Source organism: Mustela nivalis (assembly GCF_964662115.1).
Source record: "Mustela nivalis genome assembly, chromosome: 4".
NCBI classification, from domain to species: Eukaryota; Metazoa; Chordata; class Mammalia; order Carnivora; family Mustelidae; genus Mustela; species Mustela nivalis.
The window spans coordinates 143,646,059-143,659,365 of NC_139023.1; positions in this window are offsets into that span (position 1 = coordinate 143,646,059).

Here is a 13,307-nt window from a genome sequence, read left to right on the forward strand (position 1 = left end):
CTGCTGAGCAGAGAGCCTAATGTGAGGCTTGATCCCAGGACCCTGGGATCATGACCTGAGCTGAATGCAGAGGCTTTAACCCACTGGGCCACCCAGGTGCCCCTCTCCAACTTTTCTTATACCGGTCTCCCTTTGGTCATATCATGGCAGCCCTGACAGCTGGCTTTGGCATGTTCCTACCCTGGGGTCATTGCATTTGCTCCCTCCTGACTGGAATCCTTCTTCCCAGATCTTCATGCGTTTCAGCCTGCATGTATTTGGAATTCTCAGATTGCTAGATTTTAGACAATAGGTCATGTAGTACAAACTAAGTGCCATGATTATTTAGTTTTTGTTTTGTTGTTACAGTATCTATAACAGTGTTTAGTATTTTTGAAGAGTCATAAAAAGTTCTAAAATTTTAAATTTTTATCCCTTTTGGTAGTATAGTTTAAAAATAATATATATTATGCACATATGATTTGGATAGATGAACATCAGCATCTTAAGGAATAGAATTAATTGTAATAAATGAACTATTTCTTGATGACTCAGGGTCATTAGTACATAAAATAGCTGTTAGGGCCTAATATAAGAATGTTCTCTGGGACCACTGAGGAACTCTGCCCTTTCACTAAATTATCCTATGCATTTTGGGTACTAAGATTTATTTTTTATAGTTCTATTAAAAAACAAATCTATTCCTCCCTGTTTAGCTATGTCAGCTAATATTTTTATTTCCTTCCCATAATTCTCCCCAGCTCTACTCCCCCTTTCTAGTTTTTTTGTTTTTATTATGTTATGTCTTAGAGAAACAGATTACTGAGCCAAATAAAATTGTGCCCAAAATAAGGGAAAGTGGCTGAAGTCACTTAAGTTCATTTTTACAAACTGAAGTGCACACAGATCAGTGCAAGGAGTTGCTTTTATACAGTTTGGCTTTTGCAGGTGTTTTTCATTTTATTTTAGGTTTTTGACCGTGTGACTATTTCATGGTTATATGAGAGCTGGATAAGAGCCATGTGACTATTGCCGTTTTTTTTAAAAGTTCCATATGATTTTGGTCCTGTAATTATCTTGTGCTTTTGATCAAGATCAGCTTGTGAATTTTAAAAACTCATTTATTTTTCCAGCTTTGTTGAAATAAAATTGACATAAAAGTTTAAGGTATACAGTGTGATGATTTGCATCACATAAATATTGCAAAATGTTTAGCTCAATAAGGAAAGTTAACACATCCTTCACATAACTGCCATGTTGTTGTAAAGGTGAGAACGTTAAACTTTTACTCTCATAGTAACTTTAAAGTACACAATAGAGTATTGTTAATTACCATGCTGTATATTATATCCTGGGAACTTAATTATCTCATTCATCTTATATCAGAAACTTTGCACCCTTTGATCAACTTGTCTCATTTGTCCCACTCCTCAGCTCCTGGCAACCATCATTCTACATATAAGTGAGATCATGCAGTATTTGTCTTTTTCTGTCTGACTTACTTCATTAGCATAATGCCCTCAAAATCCATCCATGTTGTCACAAGTGGAAGGATTTCCCTCCTTCTTATGACTGAATAATACTCCATTATTTCACATCTTTATACATTTATCTGTTGTTGATGAACATTTAAGTTATTTCCATATCTCGGCTATTGTGAACAATGCAACAATGAACATGGGAATGTAGATAGCTCTTTGAGATGCTGATTTCATTTTCTTTGGGCAAATACCCAGAAATAGGTTTGCTGGATCATATGGTATTTCTATTTTTAATGTTTTAAGGAACCTCCATACCATTTTTTGAGTGGCTGAACTAGTTTACCTTCCTACCAACAGTGCCCCAGGGTTCCTTTTTCTCCACATCCTTGGTAGCATTTATTTTTCTCCCACTTTTTTTTTAAAATATAATTTTAACAGATGTGAGGTTATAATTCATTGTGGCTTTGATTTGCATTTCCTTCATGTTAATTGAGCATCTTTTTATGGACTTTTTGGCCATTTGTATGTCTTCTTTGGAAAAATATCTGTTTGCATTTTATGCTTATTTTTATATCTCACATATATATATTTATATATTTGTTATTGAGTTGTGTGAGTTCCTTATATATTTTAAATGTTAGTCCCTTATCAGATGTGTATTTTGTAAATATTTTCTTCCATTCTGTAGGTTGTCTTTGCACTTTGTTAATGGTTTCTTTTGCTGTACAGAAGCTTTTTAGTTTGATGTAGCCCCACTTGTTGAGTTTTGCTTTTGTTGCTTGTGTTTCTGGTGTCATATCAGAAAAAATCATTGCCAAGATCAATGTCAAGGAGATTTCCCTCTGTTTTCTTCTAGGAGTATTATGATTTTAGATCTTACATTTAAGTCCTTGACCCATTTTGAGTTGACCTTTTGGGATTGGGTTAAGATAAGGTCCAGTTTCATTTCTTTTGGCTGTGGAGATCTGGTTTTCTCAGCAGCATTTACTGAAGAGACTCTTATTTCCCTATTGCGTATTGTTAGCTTCCTTGTCAACATTAGTTGAACATATTATCAGTGAGCTCATTTCTGGGCTCTTAATTCTGTTCCATTGGTCTGTGTGTCTTATTTTATTCCAGTACTATACTCTTTTGATTACTGTAGCTTTGTAATATAGTTTGAAATCACAAGGCAATGTGCCTCCAGCTTTGTTCTTTCTCAAGATGACTTTGCCTTTGTGGTCTTCTGTGGTTTGTGGTCTTCTGTGGTTCCATACAAATTTTAGAATTGTTTTTTCCTATTTCTTTGAAAAATGTCATTGGAATTTTGATAGGGATCTGAATCTCTGAGTGGCTTTGGGTAGTATGGACATTTTAACAATATCAAGTCCTTTGATCCATAAGCACACATCTTTCAAGTTATGTGTCTTCTTCAGTTTCCTTCATCAGTGTCTTATAGCATTCAGTGTATAGATATTTCACTTCCTTGGTAAAATTTATTCCTGAGAATTTTATTGCTTTTGATGCCATTGTAAGTAGGATTGTGTTCCTTAATTATTTTTCAGGTAGTTCATTTTTAGTGTATAGAAATGCAACACATTTTGAATTTGATCATATAATATAGTCTCATTTCAAAAAAGTACAGATTTGACCACAGTAATTATTCCTTCTAGAGAGAATATATAAAAAAAAAAGCTCAGTGAAATCTCTTGGAGCTTCACATGCACATGTTTTATAAATTAATTAATATTATTTGTGAAGCATGCATCACATAGTCAACCATTGACCAACATCATATTATTTTACAGGCTAAAATTTTTTAAACACTGTGTTAGAATCTGGGCCACAGACATATTTTAAGCTATTGCTCTAAGTATGTAGGCCAGTTTGGTGCTTCATTTGGATTCATATACCTTTTTTTTTTTTTTTAACTGAAGATATTCTTTACTTATCTTAATTTACCTGTAATACACTGAGAGATAAAACTGGTGGCAATACATCTGATTTCATAGAAAAGTAAAGTAGACTTTCCATCAAATGGTAAAGAAGCAGCACAGAAATTTTGTAGATATAATTGAAGAAAAAGAACTTTTAAAAACCATATTTTAAAATAATTCTCTTAAATATAATTTAGTAGTGTTCACTTCTTGGTTTAAATTCTTCATTAAAGTTGCAGTCAGTCATAGTTGATGGCAGTACCTTAATGTTCATTCCAGAGTCCCAGAAAGGTCATTTTCTCAAAAAACAAAAAACAAAAAACCAAAAAAACCAAAACAAAATCTCTGTTAGGCCATAAACACAGTAAGATAGTCTTTGGAACTTAAAGATAGAAGAAATAGAGGAAAAATAAATACAGTTTCAAAGTTTATTTAATTGTTCAGTCATGTATATTAAAAGAATTCTTTATCAGCTCTCAGCTCTCATAAGTATTTTCTCAAGCCTTAAGCTTCAGTCAAAAGAACATCTAATTCCTTTCTTCAGCAAAGGTAAAATTATTCTTGGAAACTTTCCTGAGGAATGTTTTTTTTTTTTAAGAACTGTTCACATTTCCTTTTTTTTTTTTTTTTTTTTTTTGCATTAACTTAAGGTAGGGAGTGGTGGATGAGGAGAAAATAGAGATCAAGTGTTGGATGACTCTCAGCTTAACTTTGTTATATATAAGGTGGAGGAGATGGGTCTCCACTGCACTTCCCGCTCGCAATGACCTGGAGGCATTCCTCTGTCTAGTTATCATCCTGTAACAGCTCCTTTCTTGCCAGGTCATTAAGATCCCCTGCAAGCCTCTGTGACAAGTTCTGCCTTTCAGGAGCTCAATATTAATACTTTAGGGAGAGTTTGGGAATTCCTTGTTATCAAATTGATCTGTGAGAGCTGTTCTTTATCTACTGGTGTCAGGAATGCTGGGTTGCTGTAAAGTAAGTCAAGTTAACATAAACACACATGCTCTCTAGCCTTTTTCTTTTCTATCTTATTTACATAAATGGTTTATTATTTTCCTATGAGATTAGTTTGTGTTAAAGAAAAAAAAATGCAACTCTGCGTTAGGCTTAGACCAATATGGTAAGTTGAAGTAGTATTTCAGTTTGACTTGGATAATGTGAATGTTACCCTAAGGTGATTCTTCAATCAAATCTCTAGAAATCTTCATAATTGATTGGAGTTATCTTTAAATCGAGTTTTTTCCTTTTCTACATTTTGCCTTTATTAGTGGAGGGAACCATAAATGGGTAGACATGATCTTTGAGAAAGCCACTTCACCTTGCTGGGCTTTGGTTGCTCTCTCCTGTAGTAAAATTTTGCCTTAGATGATTGCTAAGGTAATTCCAGTGGCCTGGGCTTCATGAACTGCCATAAGGTGCACTGTAAGTAGCATTTACATTCATGATTAGGTTTTTCCACATGATGTGTGCGCTGGCCATGCCCTTAAGCTCACGTAACAGTCCCAACACCTCAAAATATATAAGGATGACTGCCGAGACATTTGTTTGGTAAAAATCAGGTAATTTACTAACTGCAAGAGTTTCTTGGGATTTTCTCCCTTCTAGGTAACACTGATACTGGTATTTTTTTTTTTTTAATTTATTTGACAGAGAGAGATCACAAGTAGGCAGAGAGGCAGGCAGAGAGAGAGAGAGAGAGAGGAGGAAGCAGGCTCCCTGCTGAGCAGAGAGCCCGATGCGGGACTCGATCCCAGGATCCTGAGATCATGACCTGAGCCGAAGGCAGCAGCTTAACCCACTGAGCCACCCAGGCGCCCTGATACTGGTATTTTTGATGAAAGGGAGGGAGAGGATGGCTATCAGGGTATGATTGCTCCAAGTTAATTGACCGTGTTAGGCTAAAATTGTAATGATTTTTATGATCATCATTATGATTAAAAAAAGATTGGTAAGTAGAGGTAGAATCTTGGTGACTTAGCCAGCATCTTGGTAGCTTCTATGCTAACCTGTGGGAATGTTTGTTTCAGTGAAGGGAGCAAAAATCTTGCTGTCTTGACTGAAGTGCAAAAGGTATTGGAGAGAAGCTAAGGAGGAAGAGGGAGATTTTTAAAAGCATGGTACTTGAAGAGAACAGATTTATTCTGTGCACTGGGAAAAAATTATCTTGACAGAGATAGGAAATTATACGCAGTAAGAACTGTCACACTGTAACCATTATTAGTTTGTGGCTGCTCCCACCAATGAGTCAAGCAAGAGGCAGATATTCAAATAGAAGGTATTATTCCAACAGCACTTTCAAATCCCTTATATTCTATTAAGTAAATTGGAGGAAGTAGATGGGGCCCAGTAGACCCATAAGAAGGGTACAGTTATTGTACACTACTAATAGGAGACAGGAGCCTTGTGTAGGAAGAATCGGGGGTGGGGGTAAATTAGTCATCTTTTGGAGATGGATTAACTCCTTTAGGCCCTTAGGGTGCTCTTCAGTACATACATTTTTGCACTAATTAACACCCTTGGGTCCAAGTATTAATGTAGGCCAACAGGGGAATAGTGTGCGCCCCAGGCATCAGTAGCATAAGGCCCATTATTATTGTTTATAATAAAATATTGTACTTACCACACATCTTTGATCAAAGACTTTTTTTTCTTTTCCTTCTAAAAGACTCTTATTAATCCTAGCACCATTACTGGGATTAAGTGGCTAAAACACTGTCATTATCTCCATTTTTGAGAGGAAGGAACTAGCCCAGGGAAGTGGCAACTTGCTCAGGCCATGGTGAATCAGAAGTAGAGAAGGGATAAGAAATCAGGATTCCTTGCTTTTCTTCTTAGGCTAAAAATATCTTAGCTGATGAAAAGATGTTAGGCACTGACTCTAGAAATCAGCAAATGCTTTTATTTCTCCCACTCATCTTTTTGCCCACAGTACTTTCATTTGATGGAAGTGCTACGGGGAGTTCCTTCCTTCCCCAAGTTGATTGAAGAGGGTCATTAGTTCATGGGGCACCCACATTGTTTTTTGTGTTTGTTTGTTTGTTTTAAGTATTGTAAGTTTAGTCCTCCCATGACATTTAACCATTTAAAAAAAATGATATGACAGTACATGTTATAGGGAAATCTAGAATTAAAAGATAGAATTAAAAAGGAATCTCTTCTCTAGGTATTGAATAAGACAAGGGTCAGTTCAGCAATGGGAGCAACTGAGATGCGAAGATTAGTGAACACATAAACCTGTGAGCACTCGACACCTGGGAGTCCCACTGAGTAGGCCGATGGCCTCTGACACATGTCATTTTGTCGATTGTTGTCCCTATGGATCTTTGAGATTTTTTTTCTGGTTTCCCAACAAGGTCCTTATTCCTTCAAATTATTGGATTTGTCTGAGAGCTGATGGTAGTTTAAAAGAGAAGACTGTAACTCCCATGACAAATAAGTCTATTATAGGCTCCCAGGGTGAGTGGGATTCACTGAAAAATGTTTAGGTTTCTTGTATTTACAGAAGCATTGCAACTGCAATAATAGAGACTCATTCATCAGAAATTGGGTGACCCAGTATGATTAAAGAATCATTTTTGGATGGAAATAAATATATTTCTTTTTTCTCTCAGTGTGACTGCAGGGTGACTACCGGATCTTTATTTATATCTATGGTATTATCAAATGGATTAAGAACATACACTTTGAAGTGCTTAAAACCTTGTGTAATCATGGATGTTTATTTAACTTTACCAAGTCTCAGTTTTCTATTCTATAAAATGCACTAATAATTGTACTTACCACATAGCAATAGATAAGATAATGTATTTGAAGTGCTTTACACACTGTCTGACACATAGTAAGAAGTAGTCAAAATTGGATGTTATTATTAACCATTGGTACTCTTGATTTATAAATAAAGGAATTAAGGTTTCAGACTATTGAATAATGCTTGACTGTGGCCACAAATTACAAAGCCTGACTCAACTCCTTTTTCAACTTCGAAGGAATAAGAAGGGTTCTACCAGATCTGTGAAATCCTTATTTCTCTGGTTTATGCTCAGGGATTGTAAAGTCTACAGGTTGACTGTTCAGTTCTCTCTTTTTTGTCTACAATAATTAAGTCACACCTCAGACAATTTATTTGAGCTACTTTATGTCTCAGATCCTTGGGTTGCCCATAAAATGAGAGAATAATTTCAACTTCTTAGCAGTGTCTTAGAAATAAGTCACAGAAATTTGCCTGTTTGATAGTAGCTATTTTCTGATTCATGTTTCATTTTGCGAGACTGTTACTGGGAAGAGGCTCTCCCGAAGTAATTCTTAATTTTGCATCCAAGGATGATTCTTAAAAATCCCAATGTCCAGGCTGTATCCCAAAGAATTCAACAGGATTTCTGGGTGTGGGACCAGGCTTTACTTCTAAATTTCCTCATGTATTCCCATAGGCAGTTAAAGTTGGGACCCACTCTCTTATTGGCCTTACACTTAAGCAAGCATCAGGATTATGGGAAATCTAGGGCCCTACCCTTAGAGATTCTGTATTTAGTAGGTCTAGTCTAAGGTCTAGAGGATTTTCATTTTTAACTAGAACACCCACATGTCCTCCTCCTCTTGCTGATTCTGGCTGAGTAGTCTTAGGACCACATATTGGGAAACCCTGGTGTTGACCAGTAATCTGTTTAAGGATCCCAACCAAAGTAAAACCTCATCAGCAATACACACTATTCAGTCTCATCCAAGTTGCCATATACAGAACTTCAGTTTGCTCTCAGAAGTGTAGTAAAATTTAAAATTAGCTCCTCACAGTGTTGGGGTTGGCTTTTTGTTTATCACAGAGAAGCTCCCTTAATTCACCAGACAAGAGGCCAGGAATTGCTTTTGACTTGTGGAGATGAATCCAAGGTTTCCAGAGATTGTGTTTGCTCTCATTGCTGGATTCCCCCCCTCCCCAGGATTTCAGCCCATTGTTGTAGCTAAATTTATTAAACTTTAAAAACAAGCTTTTAGTAGAATTATCTTTTTCTTTTAGATTTTTAGCCATCTACTGAGATTGCTATAACTTTATCATGGTTTCACTCAATGAAAGCCTTTCAAATGAGCCTCATAATAAGGCTGTTACCTTTAATGTCAGACTTCCTGTTTCTTTTGTAATAAAATACAGTTAAAATTCACACATGTTTAATTTTTCTCAAGTTCCTTTTCAGCTTTTTGGATCTGACATTCCTTGGAGACACACCATGTGTTCCCCTTCTTGTGAAATCTGAGCTGTGAGCATACTTTGGGTTTAACCCCTGCCATAGACCCCAGTATAAATTGTTCTTGGGAAAGGCCAATGAGGAAAAACTTTTATAAATCTTTCATTTTCATTGAGGTTCAAGCCAAGTATACTAAGTACCTTCCCCTCCATATCCCCCCCAAAAGAAGGAAAATAAAACAAAACAAAACCAAAACAATATTGTTAGCACTCTTGTGTTTTTAGGGCAAAATAAATATGTTCACTAAATAGCACCAAATGTACAATAATGTAAATTGGCTTTTAAAAGAATTAGGGTATTTACTAATTAACATGGCAATGTGATGATACAGTGGGCCCTTCTGAAGCAGCCAGTCTTATAATTTATGGCCTGTGGGACTAACATTTTGTAATTGTAAAATGATAAGGTCAATTGAGAATAGCCATTTCAGCTCTTTATCCTTGATAGTTGACTTAAAGCACTGGTTACTGAAACAGCTGCTTTCATCTTTACCATTCACAGTATGAATGTTGTGAGCATTATTCTTGCCCTGAACATCTCTATCATTGTCTAGGACAGAAGTGTCTTGGTAAGAACCAGCTTGTAGACCAGCGTTGATGTATAACTCTGGAACAAAAATCTTCCTGGTGCTCCATGGGCCCAGGAAGGAAAAAAATGCCCCACTGAACTGAGGTTGGGGCTCTGCTGTTTCAAAGAAAACCCAGCTGTGCCCAGAATATACAAGCATACCTTGGAAATTTTGCAGGTTTGTTTCCAGACACTGCAGTAAAGTGGATAACGCAGTAGGACAAGGCAAATGAATTTTTTGATTTCCCAGTGCATCTGAAAGTTATGTTTGTACTAAACTTTAGCCTACTAAGTGTACAGTAGAATTATGTCTAAAACAATAGTGTATATACCTTAATTTAAAAATATTTTATTGTTGGGGTGTTTGGGTAGCTCAGTAGGTTAAGTGTCCAACTCTTGATTTTGGCTCAGGTCATGATCTCAGGGTTGTGAGATGAAGCCCCACATCAGGCTTCTTGCTGGATGTGATACCTGCTTAAGATTCTCTCTTTCCCTCTTCCTCTGCTCCCCTCTTCCCAACTCATGCTCTTTCTCTCTGAAAAAAAAAAAAAAAAATTATTGTAAAAAATACTAACCATCAGTTGAGCTTTCAGTGTGTCCTAATCTTGCAGGATCTGGCCTCAATGCTGATAGCTGCTGACTGATCAGGGTGGTGGTTGCTGAAGGCTGGGATAGCTGTGACAATGTCTTATAATAGGACAACAGTGATGTTTGCTGCACTTATTGATTATTCCTTTCAGAATGATTTCTCTGTAGCAAAAAGCATTTTACCCACAAAATAGGAGTCAGTCCTCTCAAACTGTGCTGCTGCTTTATCAACTAAGTTTATGGAATATTCTAATCTTTTGTTGTCATTTCAACAATCTTCACAGTATCTTTATCAGGAATAGATTCTATCTCAAGAAACCACTTTCTTTGCTCATCTATGAGAAGCAACGCCTTATCTGTTAAGGTTTTATCATGAGCTTGCTGCAATTCAGCCACCTCTTCAGCTCCATGTCTAATTCTAGTTCTCTGGCTATTCCCACACATCTGCAGTTACTTTTTCCATGGAAGTCTTGAACCAACCCCTCAGAGTCATCCAAAAGAATTGGAATCAACTTCTTGCAAAGTCCTGTTCATGTTGATGTTTTCACCTCTTCCCATGAATCGCCAATGTTCTTAGTGACATCAGGAATGGCGAATCCTTTCCAGAAGGTTTTCAATTGACTTAGCACAGATCCATCAAAGGGATCACTATCGATGGCAGTTACAGTCTTACAAAATGGATTTCTTAAATAATAAGATTTGAAAGTTGAACTTCTTGGACCCAGGATTGTAGAATGGATACTGTGTCAGCAGGCATGACAACATTCATTGTTGTCCATCTCGATCAGGGCTCTTGGGTGACAGATAATTGTCAATGAGCAGTGGTCCTAATTTTGAAAGAGATACTTTTTTCTGAGCAGTAGGACTCAACTGTGGGCTTAAACTATTCAGTAAACCCTGTTGTAAACAGATGTGCTGGTATCTAGGCTTTGTTGTTTCATTTATAGAGCACTGGCAGAGTGGATTTAACATATTTTAAGAGCCCTAGAATTTTTAGCTTCAATTTAAAGTCACTAGCTGTATTTGTCCCTAACAAGAGAGTAAGCCTGTGCTTTGAAGCTTGAAGCCAGACATTGACTTTGCCTCTCTAGCTATGAAAGTCCTAGATGGCATCTTCTTCCAACAGAAAAACTATTTCATCTACATTGAAAATTAGTTATTCAGTGTAGCTGCCTTCATGAATTATCTTAGCCAGATCCTTCAGGTAATTGGCTGTAGCTTCTCCATCAGCATTTGCTGTTTTCTCTTGCATTTTGATGTTACAGAGATGGCTTTTCTCCTTAAACTAAAGGAACTGACCTCTGTTTTCAGTTTTTCTCCTGCTCATGTGTTTCCGCAACTAGCCCTTATAATTTCCTTCAAGAGCTATCCCTTTGCCCTCACAACTTGGCTAACTCTTTGGGGCAAGAGGCCTAGTGTTTTGCTGGTCTTGGCTTTTGACACAGTTTCCTCAGTAAGCTTAATTATTTATTGTTTCTGATTTAAAAGAATATCTCTTTGAGGAATGTGGGATACTTCCTTTCATTCAAACACCTAGAGGCCTTTGTAAGTGTTATTCATTGACTTAATGTTAAGATTGTTGTGTCTCAGGGAATAGGGAGGCCTGTGGAGAGAGAAAGAAATGGGAGAACAGCTTGTTTGTGGAATAGTCAGAACAAACATAACATTTCTTGATTAAGTTTTCTGTCTTCTGTGGGAGTGGTTTGTGGCTCCCCAGTTAGAATAGTAACTAAGACCACTGATCACAGATCTTTGCGACAAATATAATAATGAAAAGTTTAAAGTACCAAAATGTGATACAGAGATATGAAGTGAGCAAATGTTATTGGAAAAACAACACTAATGGGCTTGCCCCACGCAAGGTTGTCAGAGACCTTCAGTTTTTAAAAAATGCAATATTTATGAAAGCATAATAAAGTGAAGGGCAATAAAACAAGGTATGCCTGTGTCACATTAGTGAATATTTAATTGTATAATGAGAGGAGTTGGGTAGATAGAGAATTATTTCCAGTGCATCCATTCATTTAACAAACATTTTAGATCACTCACTGGATGGCATGGGTTGTTTGAGCACTGGCGATATAGTGGTGAACAAAAATCTCTGTCCTCATGGAGATTACATTCTAGTGGAAGGAGATGACAAAAAGTAAAATTAAAAAGCAAACTATATAGTTTGTAAAACGGTGGCCAGTTCATGGAGAAAGATAAAGCAGCCAAGGAGGAGAGGAAAAATGGTTGGAGGGGGTAGGTGTTGCAATTTAAAAACTAGAAATCAAGAAAGACCTTATTGAGAAAGTGATATCTGAATAATGGTCTGCGAGAGGAGACAGAGTCATTTGGGTATTTGGAAAAAGTAGTCCATGTAGAGAAGAGAGTGTGTGCAAGGGTCCTGAGGTTGAGAGTACTTAACTAGTCAGAGGCCAGGGATCTGTGTTGTGAGGGTTAGGAGAAATATTAACACTGGTTAGAGCTAACCAAGTAGACCTAATTAGCTACTAGTTAAAAATGCTTATTCGTTAGGCTTTGATATGGAGGTTCCTCATATTCCGCTGCTTCTCCTCCACCCCTCTTTCTCCCTGTCTTTCAGACTTATTATCCTCTGTTGAAAGTCTTCTTCTTAAAGACCTCCCAGCAAAGAGATTAAAGATGCAGAATTAAATGACCATTTCCTTGTCCCCCAAGGGAACGTTCCAAAAGATGATCCTGACATCTTATGACCTTATATGAAGACACTTCTAGCCACATGAAAAGCACAGGAGATAATTGCATTTGATAAACCAGCTTCATAGTGAAAATTAAAAAGTCAATTTGCAGTAGAAGATTGGCCTATATTTTGGTCTGATGAAGAAGGGATTAAGCCCGGTTGGACATCTCTAGAAGGTTCTGTGGTGGCGTGGGAAGCAATACTTTGGTCTTGGCCTCAGACAGATGTAAAATTTGAACTCTAATAATGAAGTTTTCTGAACCACAGTTTTTTTTCATTGTCATTATGAGTTCTTGTGAGGGTTAACTATATGGCAAATAGGGGCATTTGGGTGGCTCAGTTGGTTAAGCATCTGACTATTGGTTTCCACTCAGGTAATGATCTTGGGGTTGTGAGGTTAAATCCTGTGTTGGGCTCAGTGCTTAGTGGGAGTCTGCTTAAATTCTCTCCTTCTGTCCCTCCCCCCACTTGCAAGCCCATGCACGTACTCACTCAAATAAATGTTTTTTTTTTTTTTTTTTTTAATTTATTTATTTATCAGAGAGAGAGAGCGAGCACAGGCAGACAGAATGGCAGGCAGAGGCAGAGGGAGAAGCAGGCTCCCTGCGGAGCAAGGAGCCCGATGTGGGACTCGATCCCAAGACGCCGGGATCATGACCTGAGCCGAAGGCAGCTGCTTAACCAACTGAGCCACCCAGGCGTCCCAAATAAATAAGTGTTTAAAAAATATATGACAAATAACTCATTCATAATTGGAAGCTAGTGAATTTTAAGAGTACTTTTACAACTGTTTAGGCATAAATAGTGAAAGAAGTCCAGTAGAGGAAGGAAA